The 15,408-nt window shown below is 42.7% G+C and overlaps 1 protein-coding gene across 1 annotated transcript in view; it reads right to left on the bottom strand.

Annotated features, from left to right (window-relative positions):
- Positions 1–5,137: 5,137 nt before the first annotated feature.
- LOC137235269 (fibulin-1-like) overlaps positions 5,138–15,408 on the bottom strand; it is a 790,573-nt gene continuing 780,302 nt past the window's right edge. Inside the window, exon 6 of the mRNA XM_067758332.1 lies at positions 5,138–5,376. The gene's annotated coding sequence lies outside the window, so the exon portion shown is untranslated. The remainder of the gene's footprint in view (positions 5,377–15,408) is intronic.

Here is a 15,408-nt window from a genome sequence, read left to right on the forward strand (position 1 = left end):
TTTGTTTGTACGATATGGGTATCAAATGAAAGGTGTTAATGAGTATTTTAAAAAGGAGTGGGCCTTAGTTCTACATGTGGACGCCTTTTCGAGATATCGCCATAAACGTGGACCAGGGGTGACTCTAGAATGTGTTTGTACGATATGGGTATCAAATTAAAGGTATTAATGAAGGTTTTAAAAGGGAGTGGCCCTTAGTTGTATACGTGAAGGCGTTTTCGAGATATCGACCAAAATGTGGACCAGGGTGATCCAGAACATCATCTGTCGGGTACCGCTAATTTATTTATATATGTAATACCACGAACAGTATTCCTTCCAAGATTCCAAGGGCTTTTGATTTCGCCCTGCAAAACTTTTTCATTTTCTTCTACTTAATATGGTAGGTGTCACACCCATTTTACCAAGTTTTTTTCTAAAGTTATATTTTGCGTCAATAGACCAATACAATTACCAGGTTTCATCCCTTTTTTCGTATTTGGTATATAATTATGGCATTTTTTTCATTTTTCGTAATTTTCGATATCGAAAAAGTGGGCGTGGTCATAGTCGGATTTCGGCCATTTTCTACACCAATACAAAATGAGTTCAGATTAGTACGTCAACTGAGTTTAGTAAAGATATATCGATTTTTGCTCAAGTAATCGTGTTAACGGCCGAGCGGAAGGACAGACGGTCGACTGTGAATAAAAACTGGGCGTGGCTTCAACCGTTTTCGCCCTTTTTCACAGAAAACTGTTACCGTCCTAGAATCTAAGCCTCTACCAAATTTCACAAGGATTGGTAAATTTTTGTTCGACTTATGACATTAAAAGTATCCTAGACAAATTAAATGAAAAAGGGCGGAGCCACGCCCATTTTGAAATTTTATTTTATTTTTGTATTTTGTTGCACCATATCATTACTGGAGTTGAATGTTGACTTAATTTACTTATATACTGTAAATATATTAACTTTTCTTTTAAAATTTGAATTAAAAAAAAAAATTTTTTAAAAGTGGGCGTGGTCGTTCTCAGATTTTGCTAATTTTTATCAACCAGGCATATAGTAATAAGTGTAACGTTCCTGCCAAATTTCATCACGATATCTTCAACGACTGCCAAATTACAGCTTTCAAAACTTCTAAATTACCTTCTTTTAAAAGTGGGGGGTGCCACGCCCATTGTCCAAAATTTTACTAGTTTTCTATTCTGCGTCATAAGTTCAACTCACCTACCAAGTTTCATTGCTTTATCCGTATTTGGTAAGGAATTATCGCACTTTTTCGATTTTTCGAAATTTTCGATATCGAAAAAGTGGGCGTGGTTATTGTCCGATATCGTTCATTTTAAATAGCGATCTGAGATAAGTGCCCAGGAACCTACATACCAAATTTCATCAAGATATCTCAAAATTTACTCAAGTTATCGTGTTAACGGACAGACGGACGGACGGACGGACGGACATGGCTCAATCGAATTTTTTTTCGATACTGATGATTTTGATATATGGAAGTCTATATCTATCTCGATTCCTTTATACCTGTACAACCAACCGTTATCCAATCAAAGTTAATATACTCTGTGAGCTCTGCTCAACTAAGTATAAAAACAACCAGAATACCTATTCCGAAATTTATGTTTTGCTAGATCTGACAGAACCTGTAACCTCACCGTTCCACGCCAAAAATATCTCTCATCATCAAGGATGTTCTTTGTCAGTACTATCAAAATATGGAACTAATTACCTAATTTTATTAAAAATGAGCCCAATGCATCGCGCTTTAAATTGGCTTTGTCTGAATTTTTTGATATACGAAAAACACTATTCTAGCTATTTTCTCGAATCTACATTATCTATTTCTGTTATTTCTTTTATATTATTATAAATATTGTTATACTCACATTATTATATTGTACACATATCCAAATATCTTTAAGAGGCAATAGTCTCACTTGTACAAATGTGTTAAATAAATTGAATTGAATTGAATTTAAATAAAGTAAAGTAAAATAAAGTAAAGTAAAGATAAGAAAAGAAAAGAAAAGAAAAGCAAAAGAGGGAAAAATAAATAAAAAGGAGATGAAAGGAAAGGAAAGGAAAAAAAGAAAAGATTTTTGTAGTGGTTAAATTTCAAACGCAGGGCGAGCTCTAGTTAGAATAATTCAGTTGATGATTAACCGAATATTGGCGGTACAACTAGAGGTTTACGCCGATAACTTTATAGGCGACGGCGGAGTAGGCTCTATTAAATCACGGCGCCGGCGTACGCCGGTGTTCTTACTTTAAAAAGCTTGTTTTTCTATTTAAAAAATAACATTTAGGGAAGGTATTTATTTAAGGAAATCAACGTTTTGGCCATTTCGGAAAGATCCGGGGTTTTTGCCTTAAAATCTCGCAGATAGTTCAAAAATTTTCAGGAGTAGCTCCTTGCGGGGGATTGTCCCCTTCACTTACTCCAGAGAGGCTTCGAACCTAACCCCAGTTTTTGGAATTGGTACTGCTGCATCTGCTGAAAAGAAATAGAGATACATAAAATGGTCACACTTTTGTCTGTGTATCTAGTGCAAAGCGTAATTTCGCCTGGGGTTAACTCCTAATAATCGTCGCGAACAAAATTTCTCTAAATCATTTGTGGCTCCTTGGCGGTCACGCACAAATGCGACTTACGATTGCTGTTGTTATTGTTGTTGTTGTAGCGATAAGGTTGCTCCCCGTAGGCTTTGCGGAGTGTTAGCGATGTGATGGTCCTTTGCCGGATACAGATCCGGTACGCTCCGGTAACACAGCACCATTAAGGTGCTAGCCCGACCATCTCGGGAACGATTTATATGGCAACGTAAAACATTCAGGCCATGAGGGGCTTGGGGTCGCCAGAGCCTCGGCTGTTAAAGAAACAGGATTCGCCGCGGATAGGTGAGGTTGACAATTGGGTTTGGAGAAGCTATATATTGCACTGGCAACCTGAAGGGCTTCGCTACAAAGCCCCTTGAATTTACTTACGGTTGCTATTAATGGTCTATTAATACTCATGACAGGACGCATCCAGTTTTATCGAGCTACAATTCCCGATGATTAAGAGCTACAATTCCCGATGTGCGAACAGTAGCAATCCGGACCACCAGTCACTACCACGCCTCCTGACCCTCACACCATATGCCAGCATAGAAGCTATAGGCTGCGACTTCGAACTCATATGTACCTTCGTCGACGTCACTTACCTAGAAGCTCTAGTTGTTGCTCCTAAGACTTTCTAACGAATGTTTTTGTCGCGCTATGCTGCCGAGCTACACCAAAGAAACACCTTGAAATGTTAGGGAGTGACTACTCGGGCAAGGATGCCGCCCTGGAAATCATAAGCACTCTAAGTGGATGTAATTTCGTAACTCATGGATTAAAATCGTATATCGTATCGTATCGGCGCATCTACATAATTTAAATTTTACAAGGACCCTGAATTTTTAAAATGTAGAGCAAAGTTTGCAGACGTTTGTGTTCACAACATTGATTTCAATAGTCTTCGTTAAATTAAAACGGTATCTTAGAATGAAAGTCGACCGATTTTAAGTTGAAACAAGTAAGGAAGGCTAAGTTCGGGTGTAACTGAATATTACATACTCAGCTGCCAAATTACTGCTTTCAAAACTTTTAAATTACCTTCTTTTAAAAGTGGGCGGTGCCACGACCACTGTCTAAAATTTTACTAATTTTCTATTCTGCGTCATAAGGTCAACCCACCTACCAAGTTTCATCGCTTTATCCGTCTTTGGTAATGAATTATCGCACTTTTTCAGTTTTTCGAAATTTTCGATATCGAAAAAGTGGGCGGGGTTATAGTCCGGTTTCGTTCATATTAAATAGCGGTCTGAGATGAGTCCCCAGGAACTTAAATACCAAATTTCATTAAGATACCTAAAAATTGACTCAAGTTATCGTGTTTACGCACAGATGGACGGTCGGACATGGCTAAATGAATTTCTTTTTTCGCCCAGATCATTTTGATATATAGAAGTCTATATCTATCTCGATTAGTTTATGCCGTTACGGGGTTGCGTTATGCGAACAAAATTAATATATTCTGTGGGATCTGCTCAGCTGAGTATAACATGTTAACTGCTGTTTTCCGGCGTTATGATATAAGAGCTCATTATGGATGACCGCGTAGCTTCAGTTTTCAGACTAGTTCGACTGTTCACTACTGTCTTGGAAAAGCTTTTGCTTCCCCGCTTTGAGTGTCAGCCTCACCCCGTAAATATGTATATGTGCGTACGTATTCACATTTGTAAAAGGAGCCGTAACATGAAGGTGATATTTAAACTTGGTTGATGGGCTATAATCAATGTAATTCGCTCCAAGGGACTAGTTTTGGATAGAGCCGCCAACTTTAGGAAATGTCAAACTTGTGACTTCGGTGTTGAAGGATGAAGTGTGAAAATCAAAATTAACATCTCAGATGCTATTGTATAGTTTCGCAAATAAACAACAGATGTTTGAATGTAAGTCCAAGTGATTTTTCAAACCCTTCTCATACGTACATATATCCTCAACTTAAGTATGAGGTAAGAATCATTTCAAAGGTGTGTTTATGCCCCTAGAACCTACTAAAAGATTTTGCATCACTGATTTCTCTTATTCTCTCAGCCAATCGAAATGTAATTTTTTTTTTTAAATCGGTATCTTTTTTGGGTAATTAGCTTTCTTCTTAACAACTTGAGGACAATTTGAAAACATGTTCGCCTTGGGTCATCTTATTTAAAATCATTGTTCATTATTAATTTTTTGAAAAAAATATCCAAAGTGAGCATATAAATTTATTATAAAACTTTTCTTTTAGTGTTTCGTTTTAATAACATCGTGAATTGGGTGATGCAAAGTCCGTGTTGAGCTGACATCGAAAGCGCTTGTTTTATTAAATAACTTTTGAACAGTTAGAAAGAGTTAAATTTCGCAATTAGTTTCTTATAACTGGCAGTGATGCGCATCCGTTGATACCACTTTCAACCATATCCGACCAATTTTTCACATGAAAATTAAATGGCCTAAACAGTCTTAAATGAGTAGGAAGTATAGTAGCGCGCCGGACGCCGCGGCGTGCCAAAAACGACCAAAATCGGCGGCGGCGTATATCTCTAGTACAAGCATATTTAAAAACTAAAAAGTGATTAAAAGCTCTTCTTTATTGTGAGATAACACACGGAAAAGGTACATACAAATGTATTAGGTATTTGTGCATACTAAAAGGTATACTGTGACACTAAAATAAATATTTTAGCCACACTTTTTCCACGTGGCATTCCATTTGTAAATACCGTCATAGTGATCTCAATCTCGACTTCCTGTGGTCCTTCTATTGTTCGTTTCAATTGCAGATGAAATTCCTGTTTGTCGTTAATGGTACTGAAAATATAAAAGAAAATCTGGGTAAAATAAAGGTTTTAAAATTAGAATATTAACTTTAACTTCGACATATGTTACGCGGCCGACTGTTTGCATGGCAAGCAGTTATGCTTGCATACCAGGCAAGCCTGTCTTTGGCGGTATATTTCACCACCGTCCACATCCACAGGCACATAAATAAAAATATGGCATGGGTGTAAAAAATATAAAGAAACAGTCGTAGGGCGTATATAAAAAGGTAGTTCTAGAAAAGGGGAAAAGAAAGATGAGGCCTGTCCCGTCAGGTTGACTCCTTCCACTGTCTTCAGCGCAACTTTCGCGAAACAACGGACACTGTGCTGAATACTATTTCTTACAGTACACCCAAACCCGACATTAGTCTGTCCGTACGTCATTCAGTCCTTCATCCTATTAGGTACTCACCTTCACTTAAGCTAGCCGCGCACAAGCGCAGCACCCAATAGTTGAGGCTTAGCTCTGCATAACTACAACTTAGCTCGGAGCTTCACCCGAGCATTCATTTATAAGAATATTACATTTGTAACACTAGGTAATTCTACAAAAAAAAACAAGTCAATGTAAAAATAAAAAAAATCATAAAATCCTTAGCTTAATATTAGGAGCTAAGCTCTAAGCATAATTTTAAGAATTTTTACTTCATTAGAAGAAATACAATATGAATAAAAATAATAACCAGAAGAAAAACAAAAAAAACAGATTTTTTTTATACCCAAAATTACTAACCCTATTCTTATCTCAGCTTAATTCGAAATCTCAATAATTTATTCCCGAAATCCGTATATTACATGACGATCCTGCCAGGAGAAGACGTAGAAATAATGATAGGATGAATAAAAACTAAGTTCAAGGAGAAGCTGAAAAGTCAAGAACTGAAATCGAGAGGTACAGCCCATGAATCCCAATCCTGCGAGCACCGGAAAGAGGGTGCAAGTGTTACAAAAGGTAGCTGAGCTTCACCGCAAAGCTGCAACATCTATAGACAAAAAGCAAAAAGCTGTATCAACCAGAAAATAAAAACATAACGGAGTTGCTATGGGTAAAGTAAGGAGGAAGTAATAAGCAACAATAGTGTTGCAGGTGGCAGTGCTCTACTGTTAAATACAACAGAGCGTACATCGTGGAACCTTTGTGTGAATCTATTCGGGATTGTAGCATAAATATCATACTTAGGTTAGGTTTAACTGGCCGGTCAATAAAGACCTCACATAGACTGAATGTGTCCATAGTGTTACCAGAATTGGTACGACAACCAATCAGAAGAACAAAAATCAGGTGTTAGGACTTATGGTATACAAGACGTTTTCTAGGACCTAGCTTAATTGCTGCTTCGAGATCTGGCATTTATGCCGCCCCTTAAAACTGGAGCCATGACTTGGCGAGTGCAGGACACGAACACAGAACGTGCTCAACCGTTTCTTCCTGCAGTTCGCACTTCCTACACCTGCTGTTGATGACGAGACCTTACTTATAAGCATGTAACGCCAGAGGGCAGTGCCCAGTTAGTATACCCATCGGGGGCCTTAAGTCTTCTCTTCAGAGATAAGAGTCACTTTGTGATCTAATAACGTAGACTTTGCACATACTCTTAGCAGATCGCGCTTTTGTCCACGCATTTCCTGCTTGATGTATCTTTTTTAGTTCCTGTCGCATTTTTATTCCTCCAAAGCGGATTGGGATGTCTACCGTCGATTCAGTTAGTGTTGCACCCTCCATTGCCAACACACCGGCCTTTTCGTTAGCCTCCATCCCTTTACGACCGGGAATCCAATGTTTATCTGCATTCCATTCTCTGCCTTAATCCCCGCCTGATTATCAATATATATATTGATGCGACTTCAACTTAAGCACGCTTCCTCCAGAACTTTTACAGCCTGCAGTGAAGTGGATCTGAGGCCCTAAGCCTCGTTCCAGTGGCTAACGTGACATTTTTGGCCATCAGGCCTGCAGGAGGTTTGTGTAGAATGGAATGCGATGCTGTTGTCGGGGTAATTTTAAGGGCTCCCTTTATGCTAATATCTAGTTTTTTGGTATACGTACTTCTTTGTGGGGCTGTCCACCAAACAAGGACCCTATAAAAAAGTATGGATTTTAAAATTGCCGTAAATACCCGATTAGAGAGTTTAGGTGGTAGGCCCCACATACATCCTAGCATCCTTTTGCTTGCATACAAATCTATGAAGGCTTCCTTAGCTCACTCTTTTACATGGAGCTTCCACTACAACTAACTATCTGACATGACCCCTAGATATTTAACTTTTTCTTGTAGGGTTACTCCTCCAAGTTCAGGCTTTGTGCAAATAGGGACCTTATATTTCTTAGTAAATAATGCTAGAACGGTTTTTTCCGCGTTGGCGCTTAACCCAACTCAAGGTGCTCAGGCATGTACATCCCGTGCCTGATCCGTCAAAAAAGCTAATTTTTTTTTTGACATCTGCCGCTTATGATGACTGAAATGTCATCTGCATATGCCATAAGCTTGACTGGTACTCTTTCGAGCCGCCTCACACTGGTCAGTCTTATATGGAGTTGGTGGCCAAAAATACTTCCAGTAGAGATATGAACGTGAAACTTTACTCACGGCTTTACAAATATGTGAGAATTATATTTTCATAAAATCGATGCGGGTAATACCTTCATACCGACCCACAACCACTCACTTTCACAGCACACATGCGCGATAGTTCGCATTGGCAAGATGTGTATATCGCAAAAACAATTTTCAATAGGATTAAATAAAGAAATTGAGGTTATGAAAAGGTCTTGCATACATAACAATAACAAATAAATAATAGTTTAAAAAAACTAAAAATACACGCTTTTATAGCTAACCGAACTAAAAAATAGAAAATAATTTTAAATTAAAAAGAGTTTATATAACAGTAGTAAGGAGGAAATGCTTTATTGACTAAGCGGGTTGTTAAGCCTCGGTGCTACTCTCTGTAGCAGCGAGCCTCTCTGAGTGTAGGACTCCCTTTCTTTTCCTTCATGGGCTACCCACTGAAACTTAACCTCCCACGGCCCGCGCATTTTCCGCACCTGGGACCGCGTTTAGCGTAACTTAGGGTACGGAAGTGCGCTACGTGAGCTCCCTGGCTACTCTCACGTTATGGGGTAAGTAATCATCTTGCCGTTTAGCGAGGAGAATATTCCTTGCATATCTGCTGACCATGTCCCATCTGTCATTTCCGCAGGTCATTTTATGGATGACACTGCCCGGATATAGATCGCCTAGTGTTACCCCTACTCTTCTTCCTTGCTGCGCGAAGTGATCGCATTCGAAAAAGGTGTGGCGTACGTCGTCTATGAGCTCACAGTATAAGCAATTCGGATTTTCAATTATATATGTGTATTTATACATGTGTTTGCCATTAATCGACTTAAGTATCCTATGGTCTGTGCAGTCTTCTCGCAGGATACTTGAAAGGTTCCCGTGAAGATTAGCTTGCTATCTAGCCTCACCCCAAGGTATTTCGTGGAGCTTCGTGTTTGTACTTGTTGTTGTCCAACCATCATATTCACAATGGTGGGAATTCGTCTCTTCGTGAGGATTACGATCTCAGTTTTCGCTGTCGCGAGCTGAAGCCCATGGTCACTCATCCACCTGTTTACTTGGTTTAATTTAAACTGCGCCAGCTCGTAGTTCGGTGCTGTAATTACGGCAGCCACGTCGTGTGCGAAAGCGACAAGAAAAGTACTTTCTGGCATGTGCAAGCGAAGGAGGCTGTCATACGAAGCATTCCAGAGGTCGGGACCTAACACCGCTCCCTGGGCTGCTCCGCCTATTATCCTCTCTTTCTCTGACCTTGATTTGTTTCGTACGTGAGCCAGCGATCTTTTAGGTAATCCCTTAATATGGCTAGCAGATAAGGAGGTACCTTGAAAGAGTGTTTCAGCGCATCGAGCACGTCGTCCCACCTGACGGAATTGAAGGCATATTTCACGTCCAGCGTGAACAGAAGACAACCGGCCTAGCTTGGTGGCACGCGGTTTCGACTTTCCTTACCGCATTTATAACCTCGGCTATGGCATTTATTGTGGAGTGACCTTTCCGGAACCCATGGGGCCGACCGCCTCCATCTTCAGCGACTACTACCGGCCGTTGTTTAAGGTTTCATCATTTTACCGGCCGTGTCGAGCATGCATAATGGTCGAAAAGACGACCGGGAGTTCGGGTCTCCCTTGCCTTTCGGGATTAGCACGAGGTGCGCTTCCTTCCACCTTGTTGGAAAGATCCTGGCTTCCAGGCGTTTGTTATACATATGCAGCAGCAACTCAGGACTGCTCTTTGAAGCCAGCCTTATTGCTTCAGCTGGTATCCCATCCGGTCCTGGCGCTTTACCGGGCTTCACTCTGTGTAGGGCCGCTGTTAGCTCACCTTCACTGAACGGCTGCACGTCGTGGTCTTCGTGGGTGACGTGGTCACCCTCTCTGCTTGTGCGAGTGAGGAACAGAGCATCTACTATACTTCGCATCTTTCCCTCATCCATCGTTTAGTTCTGTGGGCGGAATTTCCCCATTACTATTTTATACCCTTGTCCCCAAGGATCGCGACCAATTTCTTTGGAAAGCTTTTTCCAGCTATTAAGTTTGCTTTGCTTTATGGTGGCACAGACAACCTTTTTGCTCTTTTGTATGCCTCCGCATGCTCTAGCGCGTCAGGCCTGCTGCGTGCGCGGGTTGCCAGCTTTCGCATTCTGTGGCATACCCTGCGTAGTTCGGCGATTTCGCTACTCCTCCAGTGCACATGTTTTTTACCTCTCCTAGGCCTTTTCGTGGCATTGATGTCTTGCATGCGTGGTTCAGGCAACGCATGGTGGCTTCTACCGTAGCTTTCGCCGCTTCGGCACTGTGGACTATCTGTCGAGCGCTCGCTTGTACAACATTGAAGAAGTCTCAGAGACCAATCGCCTACGAAAGGACCTCTCCAAAAACCCCATACCTCCCGCACAGCGAATGGAGAATGGGCCACTTCTAGTGCGGAAATCGCGGAAACCCTGGTCAGCACTTATTTTCCAGGCTGCAGATATCAACCATACCTCTTAAGCACGCAATCTAACCCAGGGCCGTTTCGACCCCTAGACCACATTATAAGCGAAAAAGGAGTTATCTGGGCAATCAAGTCCTTTAACCCTTCATATCTACGGGAATGGATGGAATATTTCCCGCTGAATTACAAGCTGCAAGCTATCTTATAAGCCCGCTGCTAGCTAAATTCTACAAGGCTTGCCTCAACCTGGGCTATATCCCCACGGAATGGACCAATGCAAAGGTAGTCTTCATACCCAAAGGAGGCAGGATATCGGGCAACAGTCCAAAGGATTTCAGACCAATAAGTCTGACCTCCTTCCTCCTAAAAGTTCTAGAACGATTGCTGGACGTCTATATTAGACGATCGGCAAGTAAGGCACTAATCTCCAACAAACAACACGCCTACTCTAAGGGCAAATCCGTAGAGACAGCTCTACATGCTATCACTACTAAGATAGAGAAGGTTCTTGCCTTTAAAGAATTTACGATGGGTATCTTTCTCGACAAAGAAGGAGCCTTCAAAAACGTTCTCCCAGCAGCGGTCACAAAATCTCTACGTTCACTAGGGGTGGAAAAGCCTCTTGTGAAATTCGTCGAGCTCCTTCTAAACAAGAGAAGCATTTTCTCTGAGCTGGGCAGCTCATTGTTAATAAGGTATACCAACAGAGAAACCCCCCAGGGGGGCGTTCTTTCTCCTCTACTATGGAACCTGACGGTGTACGCTTTGTTATCTATACTACAGCCCACCGGATGCCAAGTCATTGCATATGCCGACGACACAGCCTTGACATTTACCGGCAAACAACTTCCGGTGCTTGGCAAACTCTTGCAAAATGCGGACTCAGCACCAGCAGTGAAAAAACTGAGATGGTGCTTTTTACCCGCAAACGCATTATACCGGAATTTACCCTCCCGTCCCTAAATGGGAGGAAAATCAAACTCTCTACCGAGGTTAAATATCTCGGAGTTATTCTAGACAGGAAGCTTGACTGGAAGCGAAATGTGGAGGAACGATCCAGGAAAGCCACAATGACTCGCTACGCTTGTAAGTCGGCAATCAGAAAAAGGTGGAGTCTCCAGCCACGCATAGTCCATTGGATCTACAGGGCAGTGGTGAGACTCATACCCTTATACGCCGTCACGGTATGGTGGACGGCACTCGATATCGAATCTATCAAGAGCAAAGTAACGAGAAAGCAGAGGATGGCGGCAATGCTTACCAGCGGTGCCCTTACCTCCACTCCCACCAAAGCTCTTGAAACCATATTATTCCTTCTCCGAACTGATCTATATGATAGGGCAAGGCTCAACGCTATCGAACCATGGAGGGACTGCAGTTTTGGTCACACCCGGATCCTGAAGCAGGTCCCCGAAACCTTCTTGAAATTGGACCATACAACATCGTCCCCTTGCTGGGACAACAAATTTTCCACAAGAATCCCAGAGAGGAACGAGTGGGCAAACGGCGTGGAGCCGGGATCTGAAGAAATATCCGTTTTTGCAGATGGCTCTAAACTAAACAAGATAGTCGGCAGCGGAATATTCTCGGAGAAGCTCAATCTAAGCGAGAGCTTTCGCTTACCCGACCACTTCAGTGTTTTTCAGTCTGAACTCATAGCTATCTGGGAAGCAGCCCTCTATCTTGCTACCTGCAGGTGACCAATTCTATTGCAATTTTCTCTGACAGCCAAGCTGCCATAAAATCCCTACAATGCAGTAACACCTCGTCACTTGTGGCATTGAAGTTCAGAGAAGCCCTCAAAAAACTAGCTGAAAATTGCAACCTAAGCATAATATGGGTTCCTGGCCACTGTGACATCTCAGGAAACTGCGCCGCGGATGAGCTAGCTAGGGAAGGCACCAATAAACACTTGCAAACACTATCTGCGATCTCTTTTCACTGATCAAGCAAACGACAGATTGGCAAAGGAACCTACATGTAGTATATCCAAGCAAATCTGGCCTAAGCTGGATGAAAAGGGATCGCAATCGTTGATATGGTTAAGCCGTATCTCTATAAGCCCACTAGTGGGCCTTCTTACAGGTCACAGTCTCATGGGCACTCACGGTGCCTATATGGGCCTGTAGACAAATGACTTCTGCCGCATCTGTAGGGGCGTGGAGGAGATAGGAAGCGTAGAGCACTATCTGTGCCACTGTCCCGCACTGTCAAAAACCAGGTACCAATGCCTCCACAGACACTCTTTTGGGTGCCTTGCGGAGCTTGAATCTATAAACCCAAACGACATCTTGCGTTTCATTAGGAAAAGGCGCTGGTTTAGCCTCACTGGGGTCTAAACTTTCTTCTTCTTCGAAAGTAGGGTAACAAGAAATAGGGGCCCCGCGTGGTAGCACAACGGGCCACAACGGCCTACGTGAGTCTCCGATCGGACAGCGGAGGCAGTCACTTTAACCTAACATAACCTTGGCTAGTAAAAAAAGCCAACAGATTCGTCCAATTCAATGGTTGCCATCTTCTGTTCACGCTGGTTTGCCGAGAAAATAGACACACGGACCTGCCCGTCATATCCCCGCCAGCAGCTTTCCTAACAGCCTCGGCAACTTCTTCAGCGGTTGCCAGGCAGTCCATGCCAAGTTCTCCAACAGCGCTTCCTATCGCTTGGATGAACGCTGATTTATCGCCGCAACGTGTAGTTTCGATAAGTACACTCCCTAATTTGGTTTTTCGGACGAAGCGTATGACGGTCCCTGTATCTTCAGGTCGAAGCTCGCCCTGATGGCTCCTACGACCTCGGCGTAGTTCTTTCCCTGGGCTGGTCTAACTACGAAAGTTGCGGCCCGTCTGTTTCTGGGCTTGCCTTTTCTTTTTGCCTTCTCGACTATCCCAGGTGGTGTCCTTTGTTCTTTCTCAGGGCGTGGTTTGGCTTTCCGGTTCCGTACGGTCGTCCACGCCTCGCCCGAGATTGTCTTCGCAGAAATCTCATCGCACTTTTTCTTGGAAGTTATTAACAGAATAATTTAATTCAGACTAAAAAGCGTGGGGTGCATTTGACTGCATTTCATATCTTTCCTCTCAGATAGAATGATTGTAACATTCAATATCAAGCACCCCAAATTTTTTACTGTGAATTAAATTATTCTGTTAATAACTTAAATGTTATTATAATTTTATTTTGAGGTGATTAACTATAAATGATTGTTTGGCCTTCTACTACTGTTATATAAACTCTTTTTAATTGAAAATTATTTTAAATTTTTTAGTTCGGTTAGTTTAAAAGCGTGTTTTTTTAAGTTTTTTAAACAATTATTTTTTTTTAATTTTTAGTTCAAGTAATTTTAAAAGTTTTAGTCTAGTGTGATGAAACCTCGAAACGCCAACGGTCCATGGATGAATCCAAGCCCGCGGCATCGAAAAGAGCCAAGACGCAGGGAGGCTGGACGCGGACTTTCGCCGAAATTGCCAAGGGTCGGTAGATCATTGGCATTATAGACAAGAGCAGCGAAGATGGCAGGATCCCGAAAAAACAGTGAAAGTAGATCGAGGCCGCGCTCGCTACGGTGGCCGTTAAGGTAAAGAAAGACAACCCTGGTCCACCGCCATCTTACACCGATGCAGGGTTCTTCCAGGACAATGTCAAGCTAATTGACTGTGACGACGCCAGGTCGGTAAACCTCTATACGGCGGTCACGCTGATAGGGGTGGTATATCCGGGCGCGCGCCTCAACGTAGTGGGGCGCGTGATATCCCCTCACGACCAAGGGCTAGAGCCTGGGTTCCAGTGACGCCAACGGACCCAGCTGACATCCTGGAGTTACTCCAGGATTACATCCAGAAGCCGGATGGGCACTGGACGGACTCCAGCGCTGAAATCATAAACTTGCTTATGGATACACACTTCCCAGCAAGCGCGGGCGTGTCTTCAAAGGTTGTCTCTAAACCAAATGATTATAGGCCTATAAGCTTATCTTCTTTTCTGCTAAAAGCACTCGAAAGACTCCTAGAGGACTACATCATGAGGAGGATTGAGCCATCGCTTCTTTCACAAGCTCAACATGCCTATACTAAGGGCAGGTCAACTGGCGCGGCCTTGCACTCACTGGTATCCGTTATCGAAAGGTAACTTGACCTCAAGGAATACACACTGGTGGCATTTCTAGATATAGCGGGTGCCTTCAACAACGTTCTCCCTGAGGCCTGGTGGAGTTTATATACAATCTGCTTAAAGCTGAGCTAGGTGGATGCGTGATCCGCAGACCGGTCGGAAGAGGCACTCCGCAGGGCGGCGTTTTCTCTCCGCTACTTTGGGTGGTTATCGTCAACCAACTACTACGCCTCATGGAGGCAGAAGGTCACCAAGTGATCGCGTATGCAGATGACATTTGCCTCACCATGCGGGGGAAATTTCCGAAAACTCTTTGCAACCTAATGGAAGGGGCACTATCCAAAATTTCTCACTGGGCCACAGCCACAGGTTTGGAAGTCAACCCGGATAAAACCGAGCTTGACCTCTTCACGAGGAGGTACAAATTACCAAATCTTACACCGCCAAGAATTGGGGGTACGTTCTTATCGTTTAGCGATGAAGTCAAGTATTTGGGAGTCATTCTGGAAAGGAAGCTCTTATGGAGTGACCATATAGTGGAGCGATCCAAGAAGGCAGCAGCAGAGCTATTCACCTGCAAGAGGGCAATTGGCACCCATTGTACCCCCGATTCTTCTTTATGGTGCCTTGGTCTGGTGGCTTCCACTAGCTAAAAGTACCTATCTTAAAATGCTTCAAAAGGTGCAACCGAGTTCGGAGCTCTGCATTACCGGGGCCCTCGGCTCCACTTCAGATTCTGTTACATACATACATGGATACATAGATACCTAGATAGATACAGGCCAAGCTAATAAAAACGTGTTAAAAAGGGTTCCAGTATGCTCTTTCGTAGATGTGCCATGCATCCACTTCTATCATTAATAAAGGAATGCGCAAGGTTTCAAATCTATGGCTACTTTGGGTGGTCATAAGTTCAATT

Source organism: Eurosta solidaginis, chromosome X, assembly GCF_040869045.1.
Source record: "Eurosta solidaginis isolate ZX-2024a chromosome X, ASM4086904v1, whole genome shotgun sequence".
Lineage (NCBI taxonomy): Eukaryota > Metazoa > Arthropoda > Insecta > Diptera > Tephritidae > Eurosta > Eurosta solidaginis.